Raw genomic sequence first — 27,941 nt, 5'->3', positions numbered from 1 at the left:
GAACACTTTCACTCCTCCTAATAACCCTATGAGGTAGATACTATGACCAGTCCTTTTCTAGTGAGGCACAGGGAGTTTAACTAGTTTACCCAAACTATACAGTGAGATGGTGGCCAAGCAAGAATTCAACAGACAGCCTGGCATTTCTACAATACACCGCCTATCAGAGGTGTATAATAAGCACATTTATTTTGCTAAACTTTCTGATGAAAGAACAGCTGTAGATAAAGTTGGCAAGATGGATTAAAGGGTCTGCAGTGCCTTGCTACAGCATTTGCACTTCATTCTTTACACCGTATAGAGCTAGTGAAGGGTTTTGAGATACTGATTTGAGTAACTCTCATTTTCAGAAGGTTTATCTTTGAGAAAAGCATGCAGAAGGAATAAGAATTAGACTTACGAGAAATCACACTGGTTTATAATCTCAAATGTATTTTATGTGTTACCCCTCCCTCTGCATGTAGATAGGTATGAACATAGGTGACATCTTTAAGAATTGTTTGCAACTAAAATTTGAGGAGAATAAGATTAATAATCACAACACAGAAAAAGAAAGTAACCGGGAAAGGGCGCCTGGGTGGCTCAGCCGTTAAGCGTCTGCCTTCGGCTCAGGTCATGATCCCAGGGTCCTGGGATCAAATCCCGCATCGGGCTCCCTGCTCTGTGGGAAGCCTGCTTCTCCCTCTCACACTCCCCCTGCTTGTGTTCCCTCTCTTGCTGTGTCTCTCTCTGTCAAATAAATAAATAAAATCTTAAAAAAAAAAAAAAGTAACCGGGGAGGGATACATCCATCTGTTTGTACATACAAACATTTCTTATTTAGAGATATGGATCCAAAACAAAGCTCTAGAGCTGAGTGTGAAAGCCTGGAGAAGCGGACTGAGTTGAAGAGGACAAGGAGAAAGGAACAGTAGGGTTATAAAATGAGATCAGAAATTTCAGTTCAAAACAAGAAAGAATTTTTGAACAGTTCCAACTATCCAAGACTGAACAGGTTTGATGTGATTCCATGAGTATTTGATCCCAAATGCCTCTATTCTAAAAGTTCAATCTATTGAATGTTATACTGACACAGTATCCATATAAAAGAAAACAACACGTGTTTAGTAGAAGAAAGAATAACATGTGGAGTATATATACTGTGAGTAAATAGGTGAGAAATGGACGGGTAAGTAAAATAGATACTGACCAGATGAATAGATAGCTACACAGGCAGATAAGTATTATCACACTGTTTCACCAAATTTCCCAGTTTCCAAAATGTGGAAAGCCAAGCAAGATAAGACTCCAAGAGTTTAAGGGCTATGCCTGAATAATGATTTGCATGGTCCACGTATCAGTAAATGGGAAAAGGAAAATGACTGAAGGTTTCAGTAATTATTTCTAACATCTGGATCTGGACAATTAGTATTTGTTCTTGAGGTTAAAATTGGGTAGTATTTTACATTATTAAAAATCTAGTGAGTATTGGAGTTTGGGGAGATCATTTTCCCTAAAAGATAAAAAATAAATACTTGAAAGTATTTCTTGTCTCAGCCTATAAGGAAAATGAATTTATCATGCTTCTTTTATAAACATCAACATTTGGGGCATCTTATGTACAATGTAGTGTTTTCTCAGATGCTAGGATTGTGTATGTGTTTGTGTGTACAATATAAAAATGCAAACTGTATTCCTGAAAATTTTAATTCTATTCATCTCAAATAATAAACTTAAAAAATAATTGCTTGAAACATCTATGAAAGCAAACCAATTAAAATCATAAACATTAGGGGCGCCCAAGTGGCTCAATGGGTCAAGCATCCAACTCTTGGTTTTGGCTCAGGTCATGATCTCAGGGTCCTCACGAAACTGAGCCCGCATGGAGCCCTACATGAAGCCCTGCATCAGGCTCCATGCTCAGCAGGAAGTCTGCTTGAGATTCTCTCTCGCTCTCCCTCTGCCCCTCCCCCCAGCTCACACTCTATCTTTCTCTCTAAAATAAATAAATAAATCTTTTTAAAAAAATCATAAACATTATATTTACCCTAAAATACACACACACACACACACACACAGGGGTGCCTGCCTGGCTCAGTCTGTAATGTGCAACTCTTGATCTTGGGGTCATGAGTTCGAGCCCCATGTTGGGGGTAGAGATTACTTACAAAGAAAAAAACTTGAATATATACACATGTATATGTATGTATGTGTGTATACATATATATATACACACACACACATAAATAGCATAGGTATAGTTTCACTTCCCTTTTAGGTAGTTTGTATCTTATGGTAGCCCAAATGAAAATTCCAGCAAGGAATCAGACACCTGTCTTCTCATGCTTACGTATTATTTTAAAAAACAATGAATTCTGCAAATGAACAATAAAAATATTTTCATTTTTAAATCATTTATTTCAGTAGAAAGACAACCAAAAGGGCTTTTTTTACTTATATTTTTAGGTCATATAATGAAGTCATTATTTCCAGAGAATAATTCCCTTTCCAATTGCTTGAAACCACTGTCATAATAATTTGATTTAGATTGGAAAGTAACAATCATAGTCTCTTTTCAATTAAGAGACATACTTCATTTTCCAATACCTCCATTTTCTTCATTTCTTCTAAAACTCATTACAAACCAAATAATTTTATTCAGCCCAAGAAACTTCTGGAAACACAATCAAAGGTTACAGTATAACTGTGAAGTTTTAATGTTGTCCTTTATCTTTTTCTTGGGAACATTTTACATTAACAGGTAGAAACTCCAACTTTTTTTTTTTGAAACTCCAACTTTTAAAAAATACTTCCTTAAGGTATAACATCAGCTATAAAAATAAAAATAGGAAAACTATACCTTTTCTCCAGGATTAGTATGATACACTATTAAAGCACATTTTTTTAAGATACAAATGTGTCAAGAAGCTATGACTATTATTATATAGCCAAAGACAGCAATTAAAAGAAAGTTTCCAACTCTTGGTTTCGGCTCAGGTCATGATCTCAGGGTCCTGAGATCAAGCCCTGCGTTGGGCTCTGTGCTCTGCAGGGAATGTGCTTGAGATTCTCTTCCTCTTCTTCTTCTTCTGCCCCTCCCCCACAAAATAAAAGATAAATCTTTAAAAAAAAAGTTTAAAAAAACTACAAAGCCAGGTGTAAGGCTTTTTAAAGTCAGCAAAATCAAAATACATTTTTCCAAATATATATTTTTTGAAATTTAAACTACAATTTCAGAAGAATGCTAGTCTTCTGAAAATTTAGTAATCAAGCTAGTCTTTGTACTAAGATGTGTGAGGGCCCAAATGGGACTTATATTTTGAGGTAATATATTTAAATAAAAAATTGATGAAGGAAAAGAAAAATAATTTATAATTCTTAGCTCTAAGAATTTCACCAAGACTTTATCAATGTAGTTGCCTCATTTACTCTTTCAATAATCCAGGAAGGTTGTTACCATTGCCTATATTTTATGGATAAAGAAACTGAGCCTGCAAAAGACCAAATAATTTACTCAAGGTTATACAATGAGTGAGTAGCAGAGTAAGAATTTCAAACCAGACGTCAATTCAAAATCCTTCATTGACATGAGGATACTCTGACCTACTATGCTATAATTTTCCTAGATCAATCACATCAAAGCCAGCACTGAAAAGATGCAGAGAAATATTAGGAGTATATCCACATAGTCATTTTTGAGAATAATTTGCCAGTATCTATTAAAGTTTTAAACATTAAAAAGCATATCCTTTTATCCAGTAATTCACTTTCAGGAATCAATCCTATTGAAATTCTTGCTATACAGTAGTATGTCATTGCAACATTATCTATAATTACACAAAACAAGACAAAAAAATAGGATCAACCCAATGTCTATGAATAGGGAATTCAGTAGAATACAGTGTGCCCACACCACAGAACTACAGATAGTAATATAAGACTGTGGTAAATCTGCATGTACTTACATGGAAAGATCTCTAAGATATACTTTTGAGAGTAAAAGCAAAATAGAATATTACAAATAGCATGATCTTAGTTATGAGTTATGTTAAAACTACAAATAGATGATAGAGTGACAAATTGAGGAGACCTTCCTACCATGCAGTGTTATATTTATTTTGACCTTATGACCATGATTTATCTTTATTCCTAGAAAACCAGCCCATGCCACAGGTGAAAGCCCAAAAATTAAATGTCTCCATGTCTTCCTCACAGGTCTATCAGAGCTCCAGGACCAAAGTCACCATTACCACATTAATCACAAAATACATTTGACATTTTAAACACTTTCACTCAAATTACCTAATCTGGTCCTCACAATACCCATAAGCCAAGTATCCTAGAGCAGTTCAACAATAACAAAGTTATACTATTCTGCTATTTTATGCTAGTATAAACTCATATTTTTAAGTCATTTGACAAGCATTTATAGAGGGTTTACTGTGAGCCAGCTTCTCATAATAGGTGTTATCAGACTAGAAAGATAAATCAAATTAGACAAAGATCCTACCCTGAATAAAATAAGCAATCAGAGTATATGAAGGAGGTGGTAAGTTATAAGATATGTGCACAAATAACGTAATTTTAGGAAAAATGGAATAGATGACCTTAGAAAGGAGCAAAAAGGGACACCTGGGAGGCTTAGTCAATTAAGCCTCTGCCTCTGGCTCAGGTCATGATCTCAGGGTCCTGGGATCAAGCCGTGTCAGGCTCCCCGCTCAGTAAGGAATCTGTTTTTCCCTCTCCCTCTGCCTCTCGCCCGTCGCTTGTGCTCTCTCTCTCAAATAAATGAATAAAATCTTTAAAAAAAAAAAAAAAAGGTACCATAATAAAAGGTACAAACTATTACCTCAGTAATCTGCAAATCTTGATCCCTGGGGATCTTCTGTAAGGTTCTAAATTCTGAATTTAAGTTGTTCATATAACTTTCTTTGCTTATTTATTTGCAACAGCTCTTTTAAGATCTTAATGATCCCATAACACTCTAGTATACAACGTGATCAAGTGGCAAGCACACAAAGTTAGAAACAAGTAAATCTAATCTCCTAGTGGGGCTGTTCCATTCACCAGTTGTTTGGGACAGTTCTTTAACCTCTCTGAGGCTTTGTGTAGTCAACTGTATTTTATAAAAGCAGCCACACTGATTCTTCTCTTCAGAACCTTGTCTCTCCTCTATCAAGAGAAGTTAATTTCTTCTCCTCTTGAAAAACTGGACATTCCTCACAGTCACACAGTCACTTAATAAACAGAATGTGGCAGAAGTTAACATTGACATAACTTCCCCACTAGTCATTAAAGTGATCTCTCTCTCCCCTCTCAATACTTACCTTTAAAATCCATCCACCATGCTTTTAGGAACTGCAAAGTAGTCCATGTGAAAACAACACAGACGTCCTTCTCATCCACCAGCATCAACCCCTGGACTTGTGAGTGGATGAGCCTTCAGATGATCGCAGATCCAGCCCTCAAGTGCTCCATTTGAGGCCTCAGACATTGCAAAGTAGAGACAAGGCATCCCCATCCAAATTCCTGATCCACAAATCCATGAGCATAATAAATGTTTATTTTCACGTAATTTGTAGCAAAGATATAGTAACTGGAACACTCAATTTCCTCATCTGGAAAAACAAAATAAGAAAGTATCTGCAGCAATGTCTGCCATAGCCAAACTGTGGAAAGAGCCGAGATGCCCTTCAACAGAGGAATGGATAAAGAAGATGTGGCCCATATATACAATGGAATATTACTCAGTCATCAGAAAGGATGAACACCCAACTTTTCCATCAACATGGATGGGACTGGAGGAGATTATGCCAAGTGAAATAAGTCAGGCAGAGAAAGTCAATTATCATATGATTTTCACTTATTTGTGGAACATAAGGAATAGCATGGAGGACATTAGAAGAAGGAAGGAAAAATGAAGGGGGGGGAAATCAGAGGGAGAGATGAACCATGAGACTATGGACTCTGAGAAACAAACTGAGGGTTCTAGAGGGGAGGGGGGTGGCAGGATGGGTTAGGCCGGTGAGGGGTAGTAAAGAGGGTACGTACTCCATGGAGCACTGGGTGTTATACGAAAACAATGAATCGTGGAACACTACATCAAAAACCAATGATGTATTGTATGGTGACTAACATAACATAATAAAATAAAATTTTTTAAAAAAAGTATCTGGAGAGTTATTCTGAGTATTAAATGAGACAACATAAAGTGTTAGTACAGAGCCAGACACATGGAGATACTAAACAAATGGAAATTACTATTACCACGTTAGTCTCTCTCAAAGACTGTCCCTCTACTACATTACACATTATCTTGCCTCTTCTTTTCAACTCTCTGGTGAAAAAGTTCCCATTCTAAAACTGCACCCCTAGAAATGTTCAAGAGCTACACCAGCCTGTAGTTTATGAGGAACTAGGTGGCTTTTAGCTAGCAATATGTATAGCCCTGATCCCTTCCAGTAAACTTGAACTCTGAAGGTAGGAATTAACAGGATGAAAGGAATGGTCAAAATAGCCAAGAGTAGGGCAAAGTAAACAAACACTCCTTTGTGATGAACCTGCTTTCTAATTTTTTTCTGTTGTCACTTCGGGCAATATGTACTTGTATAATATCACACACATATACATACACACACACATGCAAATTCACCTTTGAAATGAACACTTTTATGATTAGAAATCATGATGGTATCCAAAGCATCAATTTAAACATTTCACTTTTCTATCCATCCATTCATTCATTCATTGGACAGACCTTCACTTAGCACCTTGTACATGCCAGATGCTGTGTAGGTACTAGGAATTCAATGATGTACTCTATATGGTCTCTACCCTCAAAGATAGAGAAACACATGGAAGTTCTTTTTGTTTTTTGAGTTATTTCTTCTCCCAAAAAATCCTTTAACATTTTGCTTACATAAAAATGTGTTTTAGTGAAAGGAGTAAAGATTTAAAACAAGTAAGTTATGTATTAATGCATTTTCAATTTCTATTGATATTATCCTCTAGTTTTCACGTTATCTTCACTTATTGCTGTCTTCATCACTGGCACACACATCAACCAACACAATATTTCAAGTATATGTGCTTCGCCTCATCATCAGTGAACAAAGTTAAGTCGTCACAGTATTGCCATATGGGTACGGATGTTACAGTGCACAGACTGCTGTGCCCATGAACTTAATAAATACTTGCTAAACAAGAATTAAAGTATAATGCTGATGAACACCACGTGCAGGAAGTTCCACCACTGCTTCCCAAGGAAGTTATGTTGCTCATCAGGACCAAATCTCCCTGAGTATTCCTGAATGAGCAACACCCCACCAACTACCATAACTCATGCTGACTCAAAAAGGCAGCTGTACTGAAAACTCCTTACTGCTTACTAAGTGTTCAGTATTCACAGCCCAGGAGTGAACTGTACATCCTCCCTTACAGCCTAGCAGGACTAATGCCATTTTGTCGTATATTCCTACTTACTCAAGTCTTCACCAAAAATCCAAGCACCGATGTCACCCTTTATCTCATAACCAAACTGCTTTTTACATCCTCTAATATGACCCATTCTCCTCCCTTGTCCTTCCACCAGATTTTTACATAACTGGTTCCCTGTCATTGTTTAGGTCTCACATTAAATACCAACTTCTCAAAGGTCTTCTCTGACCACACTAAGTAGGTCTTATGTTACGCTCTATTATAGCACTATTTACTTCATTCACAGCAATGTCACAATTTGTAATTATAATTTAGTTTTTCTGGTTTATTTGCTTGCACTTTTTTGTTTACTTGTTTATTACATATGTCTTTCCAAATTAGACAATAAGGTCCATAAAAGTCAGAGATGATACTCATGTTGCTTACCACTCTACACCCAATGCCTAAATTTAGCACCTGATATATGCATAATAAATACACGTTGGATGAAAAAAAACCTACTAAATAAAGTTGCCGAAGAATCGTATCATTATATAAGCAGAAACATATACTTTGCTCCATTTCCAGTGCCACTATCTTCACACAGGTAAACACCATTTCTTAGCTGATTGTTTGAAACAACTTTTAACTGGTCTCCCAGCTTCTCCTGCTTCACTACTTCCTTCCCATGTGAATCTTTTCTCTCTACATAGTAACAAAAGTGATTTATAAAAAGTAAACTTGAAGAAGACAAAGTAATTTGAGAATTCTGCTTCTGAGAAGAAAAAAGTTGATCTACTTTTCCTTATTTTTTCCATTATGTACAACTAAAAATCCTGGACACTATGTATACAACAAACATTAGAAGACTCTAAAAGGTGGAGAGAAGGCAAATCAGCAGAGACCTAGAGACCCAAGGAATGACAGGGTGGTGAGTTTTCTGGGCTTTCTTTTTGCTTCAAATATTCCAGATTTGGAGTTGAAGACCTGGCAACCCGGAAAGGCCAAAACACACAAACAAAAAGAGCTCAAACAAAAGCCATACACCCTTGGAAATTTGAGAGGGAGAAAACAGACTTGGAAATGAGAAGGGAAGCAGAAGCCAGAGAGAGGATTTTGGTAGTGAGTGTGTGTGTTCCCTTTCTCTCCTCTTCATCCCAGCTCACCTATTCCTCTTCCTCTAGAATCCGATATTTAGGTTCCAGATCTCCCTGCTCCATCTGCATGTCAATACTTACACCATGGCCACCTACCTTGACTCCACCACTACCAGGCAGGTCCCGATGTCAGAGGATATTTAGAGGCCAGGAATGAAGAAAAGGAGAAGTGGCAGGAAAATGCAAGGGCAGATAAGAAGATACTGAACTAACCTCTTAGCTTTCAGCAGTTTTCAAAGTGCCAACTAAGAAGGGAAAAGAGAGAGGAGAGATCTACAGTGGTGTGCCTCTTCATACCTGAGTATACACTGAGTACTTATGAACAGTTGCAAATTTACTACCACATTTCAATTATATGAAAGACATGAAAATGTGGGAATTAACTGAAAGAAGAATTTAGTGAATTGCCAAGGTATAGGAAATTTAGGAAAAATTGCAAAGATGTCAGTGTATCAATTAAACCAAAAAGAAAACTGAGTATTCTTGTTTATTGATCCATGATTACAACCAATGTTATATAAACATATTTAAATATACAATAAAATTTAAGCTGTATTATAATTATATGTCAAGAAAAAAATCTAATTGGATATACTTTTTAAGTTTTCTTTTTTTTTAATTTTTAAAATGTTTTAAATTAATTATTTTTTAAGTAATCTCTACACCCAACATAGGGCTTGAACTCAGAGCCCCAAGATCAAGAGTCGGATGTTCTACCAACTGAGCCAGCCAGGTACCCCTAAATTTTCATTTTTAAGGTCCAAGTTCATGTAACTGAAACTGAGTGTACTAGGAAACAACTACAACCTTGAAATGATCATTTAAAATATAAAGTCACTAATGTACATATTACCTTTTGCATATTTTAATCTAGGCTTTTCAAATTCTCAATACCTTTTGATAATATATGCTAATGTTAAAATCAGATTACATATCTCAGAAACCATATTATAGGATTTGTATACAATATCAGTACCTTATTTTGCTACACAATATAGTGCTGCTTATAATTTTTCTTTAAAAATAAATAACTGAAATGTTAAATTTTGCCACAAGGTGGCTCTTTCTAGATTTTAAATTAACTGCATCATGTACGCAGCTCTAAAAAAATCAACTTCCACATAGAGAACAGAGAACCACATAAGAGAATTATTTCTTACATGTCTTTTAAATAGAATAGTGGCATACGGCCAGTATGGGGAAAGGAGAAAAAAATCTTAGCACAATACAATGCATATATAACTGAATACTCATTCCATGATGATGTATGTGAGTGTGTGTGTGTGTGTGTGTGTCTGTGTGTGTGAAAGAGAGAGAGAGACTGTTATCATAATGTATACAGAAGATACTCCAGCTCCTGAGTAGCTGTAGTAAAATGTGGTACCTAAGGAATCTCCTAAACGGAAGGCACCCTGAATAGGTTCTTCCATCACTTACCTGGAAATCCACCATAGCTCTTTTTTCACTTGTACAGGAGTAGATCTCCCTTCAATGTCAGATGCAGGGTGGAATATGAAATCATTCACTTAAGAAATATCTTCGCCCTGGCTCAGTCAGAAGAGCAATGCAACTCTTGATCTCGGAGTTGTGAGTTCAAGCCCCATGTTGGATTTAGAGATTACTTAAAAATAAATAAATAAATAAACAAACAAACATAAAAAAAATTTAAAAAAAAAAATCCTTACTAGCATTTGAAGGAAGCTCAAAATACAAAACATTCATCATTTGACAAATATATATTGGTCTAGACTGTATTCCAGACACTGCAATGGACAATGCAGCAAAGTGATTAAGAACACAGACCGTGTAGCCAAATTGTCTAAGTTGCAATGGTGGTTCCATTCTTTACTATCTGTGTTATATTGGGTAAAATACTTACCTTACTGTGCCTAGACTTTTTCATATGTGAAATGGGTATAATACTACAAGGTTGTCATGAGGATCAAATAACTCAATAAAAGTAAAAGTGAGAAGAGTTCTTTCCTTACTGAGGCATTTCCAACAAACAGAATGAAATGACTTCCAAGGCTAAATTAAAAAAGTGATGCGACTTCATTGTGGTTCTTTCTTAGGATGCTCACCCTTGGAACCCAGTCACCACATTATAAGGAAACAAGAAACAGGACACAAGTAAAGGCATGTCAAGATGTTCTGGCCAAGAGTCCAACTAAAGTTCCAGTCAACTGTGAGCATCAACTGGCAGACAAGCATATCAATCAACAAGCCCACAGTGATTCCAGTTCCCAGCTTTCAAACTACCCTAGGAGTAGGTGAGCTGTCTCTTACTCAGCCCTGTTCTATCGCACTTGCATAACAAAACAATTTTGTTATTGTTTTAAGTCACTAAATTTTGTCATGGTTAGTTACTCATCAGTGGAAAACCAGAACAAGCACTGTAACCAGAAGACCCAGTTTCTTCCTTCAAAGAGTAGTACAGACCAGTAGACAGGGATAGTATGACCGACTAAAAAAAGCATGGACTTTGGAGTCAGGTTATCCACAGTCCCTCTGCTTACTGCCAACCACCTCCTGATCTCTGCTTCTGCATCTGGAAAATCAGAGCAATAATACTTGCCCTCTAAAGATTGCCACATGCCCCAGCAAACAATCTCTCTGCCTTGAGTATTGCCTCTCTCCTATTTATTCTGGGCACCAAAGACCCAGTAATCTGTCTGAAATGCAAATTTGATCCTGGCTTCCCCCCCCGGATCCCCCCCCCCCCATCTTCCCATCTCCCACTCTTGACATTAAATTTCTAAGCTCCTCAACCTTGCTTTCAAGGCCCTTTGTGACCTGGTCTTCCTTCACCACCTCTTCCCCATCCTGAGCCTTCCTCAACCCTATACTTTGCGGTATTTGCTCTGTGAACTTTTTCTATTTCTCTTCTTACATTTCCGTCCGAAATCCAGAGAATTCCCAGGACCCCATTGAGTCCAGTCTCTACATGGTGTTCCAGCCACAGAAACATGAACCTTGTGTCTGGAAGCTTAAAGTATAGGGTAGATCTTAACTATGAAGTTCTTAAAGAGGAGACACAGGGGTTTCACACAGAATTTCACAGAAAGTTACCTAAGAATTGCCTTTATACAACAATCCTCTTCCTGAAGGTTTTCCATTCTGAGCAGCTAGCAAAATCTTTTTCTCTTTCTCCATACAGCTCTCTTACAGTCAGGTAACTCCACCATCCATTCCATCCCATCCCCATAATGTACCAGCCCTGGTCTCTAGTCTTCCCCTCAAGCCCAAAAGCCAAGACCTGAGCCAAGGTTCAGGCTCCTAGACTTCTCTCATTTCCTCAGAAGGGAAACATACATGGAATTTCCTGGGAAAAGCAGTCTCAGCTCCCTCTTGGTTGCCTTCCTTATTAAAAAAAAAAAAAAAAAAAAAAAAAAAAACAACAAAAAACCCACATAACTACAATGAGATATAACCTTACACTTGTCAGAATGGCTAAAATCAAAAACACAAGAAATAGCAAGTATTGGTTAGGATGTAAATAAAAAGGAACCCCTGTGCACACTGTTGGTGGGAATACAAACTGCAGCCAAACTGTAGTAAGCAGTATGGAGGTTCCTCAAAAAATTAAAAACAGAATTACCATATGATCCAGTCATTCCACTACTGGATATTTACCCAAAGAAAATGAAAACACTAATTCCAAAAGATATATGTACCCCTATATTTACTGCAGCATTATTTACAATAGCCAAGATCTGGAAACAACCCAAGTACCCATCCATAGATGAATGGATAAAGAAGATGCAGTATATATACAATAGAATATTACTCAGCCATTAAAAAGAATGAGATCTTACCATTTGAAACAACATGAACGGACCTACAGGGTATAATGCTAAGTGAAATAAGTCAGACAGAGAAAGACAAATACCATATAATTTCACTCACATGTAGAATTTAAGAAACAAAGGAACAAAGACAGAAATAAACAAAAAACCCAGACTCTTAAATACAGAGAACAAACTAGTGGTTGCCAGAGGGCAGGTGAGGGAGGGAGGGGTAAAATAAAGGGAATTAAGAATACAAGTATCTTGATGAGCACTGAGTAATATACAGAATTGCTGAATCATTATACTATACACCTGAAACTAATATAACAATGTATGTTAATTATACATCAATAAAAAAATAGCACATTACTAGATTATGCAAAAACCCTAATAAGCAAGATAGACCCCCTCTACCTTAAAGTCAAGGGTGTATGAGAAATTGTACATATTCACATATTTTTAATATTTTGCCCCTAATACACTTGACTCTATCATTCTGTTTTTCACCTTCAGACCTTAGGAAATGCTGTCTTGCCTGGAACACTATCCCCTCCCCTCCACTTCTTATCCCCATTCCCTTCACTTGCCTAACTTTTAATCATCCTTCAGTTCTGAACTTAGAAGTTACTTCCTCCAAGAATTCATCACTGACTGCCCACCCCACAGCCTAGGTTGGCACCCCACCTTTGTGTAAATTCAGCATACCTCCTTTTTTGAACACCCTCCAGTTTACCCAATTACGGTGCTTAATGTACTGTATTGTAATTGCCCATTTGGCCTGTCTCCTCCCAGCTATACTGTAAACACCATGGGGGCAATAAGAATTCTGTTTTGATACATTTTGTTGAAGATTTTATGTATGTATGTATGTATGTATGTTCGGGGTGGGGAGCCTGACTCAGGTCTGGATCTCACAACCCTGAATTCATGACCTGAGCCAAAACCAAGAGTCAGACACTCAACAGACCAAGGCACCCAGGCACCACAATAATAATTCTGTTTTGATTTGACCACTATATCTCTTGGTTCAGAGGATGGCAACCATAAGTGCTCAATAAATACCTAAAATGACCTATGTAAAGTGGCTAGCACAGAACCTGACACTTAATCCCCAATTCCAATTAAAATTGCTTCTCTCTTCTTTATGCTGATCAGGTACCCTGTTGAGAAATCCATCCTAGCATCAAGAACATGTTAATATTTATTGATTTAAATGCTTACTCCAGGGGCGCCTGGGTGGCTCAGTCGTTAAGCGTCTGCCTTCGGTTCAGGTCATGATCCCTGGGTCCTGGGATCGAACCCCACATCGGGCTCCCAGCTCCATGGGAAGCCTGCTTCTCTCTCTCCCACTCCCCCTGCTTGTGTTCCCTCTCTCACTGTGTCTCTGTCAAATATATAAATAAAATCTTTAAAAAAAAATAAAAATAAAAAAATAAATGCTTACTCCACTAAACTGCTGACTGAATTCAGTAAGTATAAAGTATTTATTCTTAAATGGCCAGCATTTGGAATTATGCTTCACACAAACGAGGTACTCAAGAAAAGTGGGCTGAATGAATGATATAGGGAGACAAATATGGAAACAATTTCGATACAATGTGAAAAGGCAAAAACCTATACAGAGAACAAATAGCAGCAGGGAAGCAGAAATGCCAACTAAGCTTGGGAAAGTTATGAAAAATCACATGAAGGATTTGAAATGTGAGGTTTATGAACAAAATCTTTCAAAGGAGAGAGGAGAAACAGCATGGACCAAGGAAAGGAGGCCATTTCCCATTTATGACAAGCGATTCATCCAGTATGTGGACTAAAGAGAGAGAAACATGAAATAAGGAATGATACGGCTAGAGTGGTAGGCAGGGACCAGATCATAAAGGTTCTGGAGTGCTGGCTTCAAGGCTGAAGAGTTTTGCATTTTATCTCATAAGTGACTCAGCAATAATAAAGGATTCTGAGCAGGTGAATTATAATGCATCTAGCTTTGTGTTATAGAATGCTCACTCTAGCAGCAAAAGTAGAGAATGAATGTCTGGTATCAAGGATGCCAATCTGGGGCTAATTGCATTGGTCCAAGGCAATATATGCACATCCCTGAAGGAAGGTATTTGTAGTGATGAGGGAAGAGAAAACAGTTTTGAAAGGTAAATTTAGGGAAAAAAATGACTGCTTCTGACAGGGTGTAAAGAATGGAAAAGTGGAAATCTTGGACAATTCTCAAATTTCCTGCTTCAGTTGATCTGGTGGGTAAGAATATCATCACCAACCAAAGTAGCGAGGGGAAGAGACATCAAGGTAGAGAGGAGGGAGATATTAAAGAAACGACAGCTTTGAAGTGCCGATGGGACAGTCAAGTAGAAATATTCAACCAACTTTTAGAAATAAACCTAAGTGCTGTGCTCCTTCTCTTTCTATTCCACAGAGGATACTTCTTCACTCCTAAGGAACAGAAAACCAACTTTACCACATCTCCAGCTGGACTGCTGTCATCACTAAGCAGCCACAATGAAGTTGGTGCCTCTCCCTCTGATGGCTAGACAGGGAGACACACTTCCTCAGTCTATACTAGGCACCACCTAACCGGACTTTCTGCAAATGAATACAGATGCCAGTGGAAATATCAGCTGATCTTTATTGATAAAGAATTCTTCAAAACCATTCCAACCTTTCTCTAAAAGCTATACACAGCTTTATCTAGGCAAGTGACACAATCCAAGTTCTCCTGCCTCTTATCCAGGATTTGCATATATTCCCATCATTGATCAGCCCTCATTATATCATTCACTCTCCTTGTAGAAAATATTACTGTTTTGTAGCATCCCCGTTCCATTCTCCCTTCCTAACCACATCCAGACTTCTCAGATATATACCCCATCCCCACGCAAGCCATGTACCTTGGGTAAAGCTGATTCAAGGTCTACCTCAGATAGACCTTGGTTGACTTAAGCTAGCATACAGGTCTATTCCCCTGGCCACAGTCACTAGTGTATTGTCGATCATGTGACTTCAACAGTCCAATGAGGATAAATCTCAGGACTCTTGCTTAGACTATTCAGATGGAAGTTCTTTTTCCCACAAGAATAAACAAGGAAACATACATACTTGATGACTACTGCCAGCCATCCTACATCGTGAGGTTAATGAGCCTAACACCACAGAAAACAAAACAGAATCATTAAGTCATCAGATCACCCAAACCTAAAATCTGTCCTGCTTCTACATTTTCTGGTAATTGTGTCAATATCTTTTCTTATTAAGGTCTCAGCAAGCGTGAACCATATCTTCTACTATTTCTTCCCCCGGTCATACTAACTATTTCAGAACCTGGTATTAAAATGTGAAATGAGCTGAATGAGAGAAGCATGGTGCAGGGCACATCCCAGGCTGAGGAGTTGGCCCTCCTGATAATAAGGTTGAAAAACTGTTGGCCAATCTGTTAGCTCTTGTGATGGGAAAGGAACAGCCTCTCTTCGCAAACACTGCATTCTCCAAAAGGGCACACCATCCTCTCTCGTTAGGCTTCCTCTAATATCACCTGGGTGAATTTGATGATTGGACCAATTCTTTGAACTGGTACCCCTCAATGAAAATTTTAAAGATTGTTGGCTCCAACTACTTGTGCACTGTACCCTTAGGACACAGAGTACTTAGCAACTTGCATCCTCAGCTTTGGGATTTAGCTGCCATAGGTGATAAATTTCATCTATTATCCAGTTGCATATCTTTATCTCTCTGTATGTATCTATCTACACCCAAAGCCATAACCATAGCCATACCTATACTTATACCTATATCTACCCCACACCCATGCTTATGACTTTATCTTTTTACCTATATAGACCTATACCTGTGCTATGTCTGTGTTTAAGTCTGTACATCCACCTGCACACGAACTATGATGTCGTAACACTTGGGTTGTTATAGCAGTTAAATGACTTAACATATGTAGGTGCTCAGTGAATATTAACTGAGTGAATGAAAGGTGCCTGCGACATTTTAAGTTCTCAATAAAGGCCAGGCATTATTATTTGTATTTATTGTTAGTAAAGGTAGCAACAACTGAGAATCCCAACTTAAGCTTGCTTATCAATAAGGAAATGTATTATCTCAGATAATTAAAATACCAGAAGTAAAAGAGTCTCTAGGTAGAGTAAAATTAAAGGTTCAGGGATATGGTCAAGATGCTTTCCCCCTCTTGACTCCGCCATCCTCATACTGGGTTCATCCCAAACTGATCCCCTTGCAGTTGCAGGATGATTGCAGATGACAATCAGGATTCTGTGCTTCCTTGCTCATACCCAACTGAAGAGAAGAAGAGAATATTTCTCCCTAACCCCAGGAATTAAGTCTTTCCTGTTTCTTGGCCCTTCTTTTGGCCCTTCTCTTCACTTGCCTATGTGGCAAGCAGCCAGAAGTGGCTCAGAATAAAGAAATTTTAAAGGGATTGACAGCTCACAGAACATCTGGGAAGCGTGGGAACAATTCAGCTAAGAAAAAAGCCCAAGACCAAAGCATAACACTAGTCTTGTGAGGAAGCTATGACCACTGAGCATTAGACCCTGTGCCCTGAACCACCAACATGGAAGGCAGGGGAAAGGGTTCATATGATTAGTAATGCCTAGAGCATATATCTATACCTTAGCTGCAAGGGAGGCTGAGAAAACAGATTATCTGGCAATTTCGAATTTTATAGTAGGAAGTATGCTCTGAACTCTGACCTAGATGCATAAAGCAGGAATCCCCTAGACACAGAAAGAGATTCAGATAGTTGGCAACCACTAAGGTCCACTGCAGACAGAGCTATTATAGGAGCTTCTGCCAACTCGGCCACCCACATGGTGGCTTTCCCTGGGGAAAAGAGACTTCATGAACAAAACTGAAAAGTCTTGCTCACCAAAATCTGTAACACTTCAGGATTCAAGCAAAAGTGAAAGAAAAGTTCCCCATTTCACTTGGCAGCAGACTGCTGCACTGTGGGTCCCCAGTCCAGCAAGAGGCAGACAGCCTTACTGGAAGACCTCCAGTTTGTATTCGTGGTGTAAAGACTTTGACTCACAGACACTGAATGAATCTCTGTTAGTGGAACGGATGGTGTAGAGCTGTCAAGGCAAGCACAACACAGCCAGCGGCAAGGGCAGTGACAGCAACTCATCCAGCAATGGTGATAGGGAACAATAATCAGAACAGATTCTCTTGAGGACTCTTAAGGATATGCAGGAAAGGGAAGATTTACAAGAGACCAGAATTCCTTAAAATGAAGAGGGAATTTGAAATGAGCAAGATTTGGGTGTTAATGTTAAAACCCAATGTCTCAGGGACATGTGGATCACACATGTGCTTAAAAAAACATCTGACATCTTATTTCCTGGAATTGGAGCTCTTAGGAGGAGGAAAAGGGAGCACTTTTGCTAACTAGTTTCCTTTTTCCTATACTGAACGTGTGAGGCAGGTTTCCTGGAATCCTCTGCCACCCGATTTTTTCAAGGTTGTTTTCTTCTAGACATTCAAATCTCAGCAATTAAGACACATTCCCAGAGAAGTCTGATTTGACGCCTCAGTGTATAACTGCTGTACTTCCCCCTGGCCCAACCACTCTGATGATATTAATTCTCTTTTATTTTCTTCAAAGAATATAAATCTAGCTAAATTCTTAAAACTTATTTCTTGTTATGTTTACTGTCTGTCCCCACATAAACATTCACCAGAATGTGAACTCCAGGAGGAGACTGGCTTTGCATATATTGTTACTGATAAATTCCTGTAGCCTTACAACAATAATTGGCACATACGGTAGGCATTCAACAAATACTTGTTCAATGAGTATGAGTATCTGACTCCTCTCAGAGTTGAGGCTATCTGACACCACATAAAAATTAAAACTTTATGTCTACAAATCTTTATTTCAATTCAAACAACTTTGTCTCTCATTATTAAGCAATCTCTGCCTAAAATCCTCCACACCTTTTCTGTCTGGGGCACTCCTTTACCAACTACACTTCTCACTCCCCCCAGACACATACTTCATCTATTAACTCCTTCCCAATCCCTCTGGTTTACCCAGTTTTTCAACAAGGAAGATGAAAGAAGTGAAACACCAGAAACAATACCAGAGAGTAAATCAGAATGACAACAGAGAAGCTAAGGACTGAACAGGCACAGAACATCAGTTTATCAAGATCAATTATTTTAGGAGCCGATGCTAGGATACATAAATTATACTAGAACGAGGTAATGGACAAAGAGAAAGAAAAAAGAAATGAAACTAAGCTAGCCACCATAGTGTTAAATGGGATGAAGAACCCAGGAGTAGGAGTTTCTGAAACTAAACCCAAAGACCTTGTTTTCAACCAATGTCTTGCCAAGCGTGGTTCTTTGAGGGTCAAGGCTCTACCCACCATGATGACAGAGAATGTATGGTATAGTAGGAATCTGACCATGGGCTTTGGAGATGGATGGAACTGAGCCTGAGTCCCAACCTTGCCAACCAAGATAACCTCTCAGAGGTTAACTTTCCATATAAAAAGGACAAGCTAATCAGCCTCTCAGAGACGCAATCTGTAAAGTATCAATTATAATCATAGTACCTGTTTCAGGGGATCATATGAGGATTAAATAAATTAATGCACATAAAATCAATAGTGCAGTTCTCTACCCATACTTAACTGTATTCATTCATTCAGCAAATACCTACACACGTTATTATTAATATTGTCTATCGTTTTAAGCTATCTATTGACTCGAGATAGTAATAGCTATTATTCATTCTACCAGGCACTGTACTAAGCACTTAAGAAGCATGATGACTGTACAGGAATTCAGTAAAGTGGCAGGATATAAAATCAATGAACAGAAATCAGTTGCATTTATATACACCAACAAGACAGAAGAAAGAGAAATTAAGGAGTCGATCTCACTTACTATTGCACCCCAAACCATAAGATACCTAGGAATAAATCTAGCCAAAGAGTAAAAGAATCTGTACTCAAAAAACTATAAAATACTCATGAAAGAAATTGAGGAAGACACAAAGAAATGGAAAAACGTTCCATGCTCATGGATTGGAAGAACAAATATTGTAAAGATGTCAATGCTACCTAGAGCAATCTACACATTTAATGCAATCCCTATCAAAATACCATCAACTTTTTCAAAGAAATGGAACAAATAATCCTAAAATTTGTATGGAACCAGAAAAGACCCCGAATAGCCAGAGGAATGATGAAAAAGAAGAGCAAAGCTGGTGGCATCACAATTCCGGACTTCAAGCTCTATTACAAAGCTGTCATCATCAAGACAGTATGGTATTGGCACAAAAACAGACACATAGATCAGTGGAACAGAATAGAGAGCCCAGAAATGGACCCTCAACTCTATGGTCAACTAGTCTTCGACAAAGCAGGAAAAAATGTCCAATGGAAAAAAGACAGTCTCTTCAACAAATGGTGTTGGGAAAATTGGACAGCCACATGCAGAAGAATGAAACTGGACCATTTCCTTACACCACACACAAAAATAGACTCCAAATGGTTGAAAGACCTCCATGTGAGACAGGAGTCCATCAAAATCCTAGAGGAGAACACAAGCAGCAACCTCTTCTACCTCAGCCACAGCAACTTCTTCCTAGAAACATTGCCAAAGGTAAGGGAAGCAAGGGCAAAAATAAACTATTGGGACTTCATCAAGATAGAAAGCTTTTGCACAGCAAAGGAAACAGTCAACAAAACCAAAAGACAACCAACAGAATGGGAGAAGATATTTGCAAATGACATATCAGATAAAGGGCTAGCATCCAAAATCTATAAAGAACTTATTAAACTCAACACCCAAAGAACAAATAATCCAATCAAGAAATGGGCAGAAGACATGAACAGACATTTTTCCAAAGAAGACATCCAAGTGGCCAACAGACACATGAAAAAGTGCTCAATATTGCTCGGCATCAGGGAAATCCAAATCAAAACCTCAATGAGCTATCACCTCACACCAGTCAGAATGGCTAAAATTAACAAGTCAGGAAATGACAGATGTTGGCGGGGATGCGGAGAAAGGGGAACGCTCCTACACTGTCGGTGGGAATGCAAGCTGGTGCAGCCACTCTGGAAAACAGTACGGAGGTTCCTCAAAAAGTTGAAAATAGAGCTACCCTACGACCCAGCAATTGTATTACTGGGTATTTACCCCAAGGATACAAATGTAGTGATCCAAAGGGGTACATGCACCCCAATGTTTATAGCAGCAATGTCCACAACAGCCAAATTATGGAAAGAGCCAAGATGTCCATCAACAGATGAATGGATAAAGAAGATACATATATATATACACACACATACACAATGGAATATTATTCAGCCATCAAAAGGAATGAAATCTTGCCATTTGCAATGACGTGGATGGAACTGGAGGGTATTATGCTGAGTGAAATAAGTCAATCAGAGAAAGACATGTATCATATGACCTTACTGATATGAGGAACTCTTAATCTCAGGAAACAAACTGAGGGTTGCTGGAGTGGTGGGGGGTGGGAGGGATGGGGTGGCTGGGCGATAGACATTGGGGAGGGTATGTGCTATGGTGAGTGCTGTGAATTGTGTGAGACTGTTGAATCACAGACCTGTACCTCTGAAACAAATAATACATTATATGTTAAAAAAAAGAAGATAGTAGGAAGGGTAAAATGAAGGGGGGAAATCAGAGGGGGAGAGGAACCATGAGAGACTATGGACTCTGAGAAACAAACTGAGTGTTCTAGAGGGGAGGGGGGTGGAGGGGATGGCTTAGCCTGGTGATGGGTATTAAAGAGGGCACGTATTGAACAGAGCACTGGGTGTTATACCCAAACAATGAATCATCACTACATCACTACATCAAACTACATCAAACACTACATCAAAAACTAATGATGTAATGTATGGTGATTAACATAACATAATAAAATTTTAAAAAACTAATGATGTAATGTATGGTGAATAACATAACATAATAAAATAAAATTAAAAAAAAAAAAGCACGATGACTCTTTTCACAACAACCCTCTGAGGAAAAACTATTATTGTTGCACATTACGGATGAAAAAAGTTGGAAGTAATCCAAACAAAAGACCAGAGGTAACCCAGATGGAATTGGAGGTATGAAGAGGTATGAAGCTCACCTATAAGATGAGCAGGAATCCCGGTGCTGATGTATTAGAGACTTACTACTTCTTCCAAAGCTTTACATTTCCCCTGAAAACATTTTTATCTTTTTAGAAGGATCTCTTACATACTGAGATGTTGGGACCTGGCTCTAGGACTTCAGAAAACAGAATTCTTTCCCCCATGTTTATACCAGGAGTTGGAACATATCTCAAATTTAATTGAGATAAAGACTGAAATGGACAATAATATCGGTTCATTGGTCTGCTGAATTTCAGGAGTTTAGCTTTTACTTTTTTTTCCATTTTATTTTTGCTCAGCTTAATGCCTCTTATAGATCTTAGCATTGCTAAGGCTGTGATATTCATTCAGCTATCTGCTTCAGATTTCAAATGATACACATACATTTATATGACATTAGATCCTAAGTGACCTTAGAAATTATCTATCTAATCCAGCAGTTTACAAATTACTCTGAACAAACAAAGGAACCCTTTCTCTTAACCAGAGCTGCTTCACTTTGTTTTATAGAACAAGCTGCTTCACTTTGTTTTATAGAACAATTTCTTTGAAACCAAATGCCACTCAGAATATGTATGCATTTGTTTGTTTACATTAAACCACCAAGCTGATCCAATAAGAAACCTTTATTCACACCTTTTCATTCATTGATTCATTCAGTGTGACCCCACATATGCCAGAGTTTCTGCCAACCAGTGAAGAAGAAGAAAAGGACATGATCTCTGCCTCAAGAAACATGTGTTCTAGTCAGGAAGACAGACATACAATGACAACCACATCCAATACGAGGATGGCTCAGCAGAAGCTTGTAGGGGATCTGTGAGGACATGGTTGAGAGGGATGAAGACAAGAATGGAGGTCACCTAGAGCTGGGACTCGGGAACGGGATGAGAGAAGTAGGATAATTCCCAGGCAAAAGCAACAACAAATGCTAGCAAGAGAGAAAATGAAGAGCTGAGAATGGGAAATAATTGATATGGCTGGACTGTGAGAGTCATTGCATGTGACAGGTACTCAATAAATAGCTGGTTAGTTGATTAATTAATTAAACTGAAGGAAATAGATTATAGAAGTAGATAAAAGTCAGTTCATGAAGAGGCTCACAGGCTGACTCAAAGAATTCAATTTTATTTTCTAAACTAGGAGTTGAAAAAACAAATGTCTAAAGGGATTTTATAGGAAATGTGAAAAAGTAAAGTGGGCCAGGTTAAAAAAAAAAAAAAAAATAGTAATTACGGGGACTATACATGAAGTACTTGCCTTATTCAGGTACAATATAAGGTACTGTCAGCACACAGATGTCTACTTTATGATCCTGGCCCTTATGTTGCACACATAAATAAGTACTCACTATATAATGTGATGATTGCCTCCATTCACATACCAAATACAATAGGATCATTGAGGAGGGACTCTACCTAATTCTATCAGATAGACACTACTGATGAGATTGTATCTGAGACAATTTAAGGAATGAATAGGAGCTCATCTTTCTACTTCCAGCTACACACCCTTCAACCCAATCAGGCTGGTCTCCTCACTGACCCATAACACCCTACACTCTGTTATGTTTTCTCTCAAGTCTTTGATTCTGCCTGGTGTGCCCTGTATCCCTTCTCTACTTACCCAATTCCTACCAACTCTTAAAGGCCCAATGCAGGCCTCCTCATGCATACAATCCAAGAAGACTTCCCAGATATCAAATGTTACTTGAGAACATACCAGAGGCAAGACACTACTGAGAGGCTGGAAGACATTAGGATATAAAAGTATAGAGGTGCTCAGGAAAGGGTGTCTTATTATTATGTGTGATGAGAAGCTTACTAGTTTGGGACTCAAGGATTCATTGGCTCTGTGATTATAGGCAGATCTTTCAGCCTCTGTTTTCCTCAGCAGTCCTAGCTCTAAAATAGAGGCTTATCTCCATTATCTTTTTGATCTCTTTGAGTTCTAAAATTGTAATGTGATTTTGTGAAAGAATTTGATCTCTTTTTTGTATTTCCAGTATAATTTCCACATATGCTTTCAAAATTTTCCTTATGTAATTTGATGGGTGGAAATCACGAATCAATGGTAGGAGTACTGAACAGTGTCTTCTCTGTACCATTACAAATGCCATATAATTCCTACCATGGATTTAGGAAATTGCAAAGGTCACAGGTTAATTGCAATAAAGTTGGCTGTCAGTGTTCCCCTGTCACTGCTTTGGTCACCACCTGTTACTTTAAGAATAGGTCACTTGTGGTTCTTTCTCTGGACCCTTACAATTTCATGGCAGTGAGAAAAAGAGAAGGCAGGTAGATTACAGATCCTGAACATGAAATCACAGAAACATCACCTGTGGAAAACAACATACACGAATTAGGGAAGCCATGAGAGTAAAACAAAACAATACCTGAAAAGGAGTTGCTTTTTATATTATTTTAGTTATTAAAAGTCACTGAGAAGGAATGTTTACATTTTATCTGCTTTTAAAATTAATATTCAGTTTGCCTCCTTCCAACCTGCTGTAGTAGTTGTACTTTTGGTTATAAGAAGAACAAACTCTGGCTAGGTTTAAGCAAAAAGCAAATCTACTGAAAGTACACTAGGGTATCTCATGAACTCCAAGTAAAAGTCAAGAATGGGGAAGGACCAGATCAACTCCAGTGACCTCAGCAGTGGGACTTTATTGACCTTCTTATCACAAAATTTTCTTTATCTGCCTTTACCTCCCGTGACTTCCAGTCTGTATCTTCCTCCCACCCCTTTTAATTCCTAGGAGAGAGCATCCTTTGGACACAATTTAGGTCAAATATCCTCCTCAGGTACAATTAACTATGCCAAAAAACATTTGTTTTAAGACTAACGTATTACAAACATGGCCACCAGGGGCCCAGCCTTATAGAAGACAGACGAGTTCCAGAGAAGCGGCAAATGTGGGACTCTAGGAAGCCACCTCAAGAGATGTCTGCCTAAGTATGTTGTACATACTTTTTTTCTATTTTTTTTGTTTTGTTTTTTTGTTTTTTGTTTTACCATTCTTCCCTCTCTCCCAAAACCCTTCTCCCCACCATTACCAGTATCTATATATCATTGTATAAAATTGTTCCTAGAGTGGGCTCCAAATATCCTGCTAAATGTATATATTTTATATAAAATTAAAATAAAGGACATAAAAATGGTCTACCGTTACTCTAAAAATTAAAATGTATACAATGCCATTTGATTGTGTACACTATATAGAGTCATCCAAAATTAACTAAAATATTCCATAGAGACTAGCCATTACATGTGCTCTGTCAAAATGTAACTTTCACTCTGACAACCACAGGTCATTCTTTCTTGATTATTAAAGTCGTTCAGGAGCCCAAAATAAACCCATAAATACACAGTCAATTAATTTATGACAAAGAAACCAAGAATATAAGATGGGGAAAGGATAGTCTCTTCAATAAATGGTGTTGGAAAAACTGGACAGCCACATGTACAAGAATAAAACTAGACTACTATCTTTACACCATACACAAAAATTAACTCAAAACGGATTACAGACTTGAATGTAAAACCTGAAACCATAAAACTCCTCAAAGAAAACAAAGGTGGTAAGCTCCCTGACCTGGGTCTTGGCAATGGTTTTTTTTTTGGATCCAGCCTCAAAAGCAAAGGCAACAAAAGCAAGAATAAACAAGTGGGACTATATCAAACTAAAAACCTTCTAAAGAGCAAAGGAAATTATCAATAAAATGAAAGGCAACCTACTGAATGGAAGAAAATATTTGTAAATCATGTGGGATCTGATAAGGGGTTAATATCCAAAATATATAAAGAACTCATACAATTCAATAACAACAACAAAAAAATCCAATTAAAAATCGGGCAGAGGATCTAAATAGACATTTTTCCAAAGAAGACATATGGATGGCCAATAGGCATATGCAAAAATATTCAACTGTCACTAATCCTCAGAGAAATGCAAATCAAAACCACAATGAGTGCAGGGGGTTGGGGAGATGGGTTAAATAGTAATGGGGATTAAGGAGTACACTTGTGATGAGCACCAGGTGTTACATGGAAGTGTTGAATCACTGTATTGTGTAACTGAAACTAATATTACACTACATGTTAACTAACTGGAATTTAAATAAAAACTTAAAATTTTTCTAAAAAATTTTAAAAAACCCACAATGAGATATCACCCACTTCACACTTGTCAGAATGGCTATTATCAAAAAGACAAGAAATAGGGACGCCTGGCTGGCTCAGTCAATACAGCATGCAACTCTTGATCTTGTGGTTGTGAGTTCGAGCCACACATTGGGTATAGAGATTACTTAAAAAAAATAAATTAAATTAAACTAACTCATTCATCATTAAAAAAAAAGATAAGAAATAACAAGTGTTGGTGAGGATGTGGAGAAAAGCGAAGTTTCATGCACTTTTGGTGGGAATGTAAATTGGTGCAGCCACTGTGGAAAACAGTATGGAGGTTCCTAGAAAAATTAAAAATAGAATTACCATATAATCCAAAAATTCCACTTCTGGGTATTTATCCAAAGAAAACAAAAACACTGATTCAAAAAGATATATGTACTCCCATGTTCACTGCACCATTATTTACAATAGCAAAGATTTGGAAACAACCTAAATGTCTATCAGTAGATGAATGGATAAAGATGTTTATATATACATATACTATACATATACACACACACACACACACACACACACCAGAATACTACACAGCCATAAAAAAGAATGAAATCTTGTCACTTGTGAAAACACGGATGGACCTAGAAGGCATTATGCTAAGTGAAATAAGTCACAGAAAGACAAATATTGTATGATTTCACTTATATATGGAATTTTAAAAAACAAAAACAAAACAAGCTCATTGACACACAGAACAGATTGGTGGTTGCCAGAAGTGGAGGTGAGCAAAATGAATAAAGGGGTCAAAAGGTACAAACTTCTAGTTATAAAATATATAAGTTATGAGGATATAATGTATAGCATGGCAACTACAGTTAATAATACTGTATTGATTGAATATCTAAAAATTGCTAAGAAAGTAAATCTTACAGTCCTCATCACATGAAAAAACTTCTGGAACTATGTATGGTGACAGATGTTAACTAGATTTATCGTGGGAGCATTTTCTCAATATATACAAATGTCAAATAATTATGTTTCACACTTAAAGCTAATGTAATGTAATGTGTAAATTATACCTCAACTTTAAAAACTCTTTTATTTAAAAAAAAAAGATGTTCAGTTCATTTTCTGTAAGTAAAATCTAGACATTTATCGATACCAAGTAGTCTGCAAGATAAAGAATATATATAGTATCTATACCCTGTATGCTCCTTTCAATAATTTGTGAAGGAAGTTCTTCTTGGACAATTTCAACTTTTCTAGATCCTTCCTCCTCCTAACTGTGGTATTTGTACACTTCTGTCTCTTGACAGTTTAATTTGCCTTGCCTTCCTTGATATTGGACTATCATGTTTTCCTCATTATAAGTATCTTTTGCTACCACCTGCAGCCCTGTCCACAAGTGAAGGAAATACTCCAAGGCTCATTTTTTTCTTTCTTTTCTCTCTATATCCTTATTCACTTACAGAACTCATGGATATAACTGCCACTTCAAGACCAAGATTGCCAACTCTTAACTGAAAACTACCTCATGTTTTAGTCTACGGTTTCCACAAAATTCTCTTTTTATGTCTCACTCACACAAGAAGGGCAATATCATCAACCAAAACCATTATTATGCCACAAACCAGATTATCTTCCTATGCTCATTTTGAAATTACAACTATCAATTTTTCCCAGTCTTGGGAATGTTCCAAAGCCTTAGATATCATGGGATGATCTTTAAATCAAAATGCACAATTCTAATGATAAACAACCCTGTAAACTGTCTAAATTTTGGTATTTGACTATCAAAAAACAGCTTTCCCGGTAACTTTACAGGTCTTCAGATGTGCAAGTCTAACAAGCCTAATATTGTATCATTTGAGATAAAACTGCTCCCTGGGCTGTAAAAAAAAACAAACAATGCCACCCAGCAATTTCAATTATCTGCCAATGATAGGGCGAATAAGCTTAAGTGCAGTGTTCTATCTTCCCACTCTTAGAATCTATTGTCATCCCTTAAAGCGCTAATTCTAGAAAACATCTATAACATAATAGAACCAGCCCAAGCTAGTGATGACTACAAGTCCCATGATGCAAAGCAGGAGCCTGGTTGTAGTTCTTCCTCGGAACTGTAACCTTCTGATCACCTGTGCGACAAACTGGGAGTCTTAAACCCCATTTCTCGAAGTTAGTTTATAAAAATAAAGCTAGGGCAGAGAAGGTAGAATTCTTACCATAAAACAAGGTCCAACCCGGCTGCCAAAGAGTCCTGTCCAGACAACTCCAGTCCTCGCCTCTCGGGGTGGGGTGGGGTTATTGAGGGGGGAGAGAAA

At 37.7% G+C, this 27,941-nt stretch overlaps 1 long non-coding RNA gene across 2 annotated transcripts; it reads right to left on the bottom strand.

The window, feature by feature from the left end:
* Positions 1-693: 693 nt before the first annotated feature.
* LOC116642927 lies at positions 694-27,927 on the bottom strand. 2 transcript variants are annotated; one of them, XR_004301447.1, is made up of 5 exons: positions 27,843-27,927; positions 9,990-10,173; positions 8,766-8,797; positions 5,307-5,597; positions 694-729 (listed from the first exon to the last, which is right to left on the bottom strand). It is a non-coding gene; the product is annotated as an uncharacterized LOC116642927 (long non-coding RNA). The 2 variants fall into 2 exon arrangements; XR_004301446.1 differs by lacking the exon at positions 694-729 and having other exon boundaries at positions 4,818-5,597.
* Positions 27,928-27,941: the final 14 nt, after the last annotated feature.

The sequence above is a fragment of the Phoca vitulina genome, unplaced genomic scaffold, assembly GCF_004348235.1.
Source record: "Phoca vitulina isolate PV1807 unplaced genomic scaffold, GSC_HSeal_1.0 scaffold25, whole genome shotgun sequence".
NCBI classification, from domain to species: Eukaryota; Metazoa; Chordata; class Mammalia; order Carnivora; family Phocidae; genus Phoca; species Phoca vitulina.
Note: the sequence above shows the minus strand (reverse complement) of the source record. Positions and strands in the feature narration are given on the sequence as shown.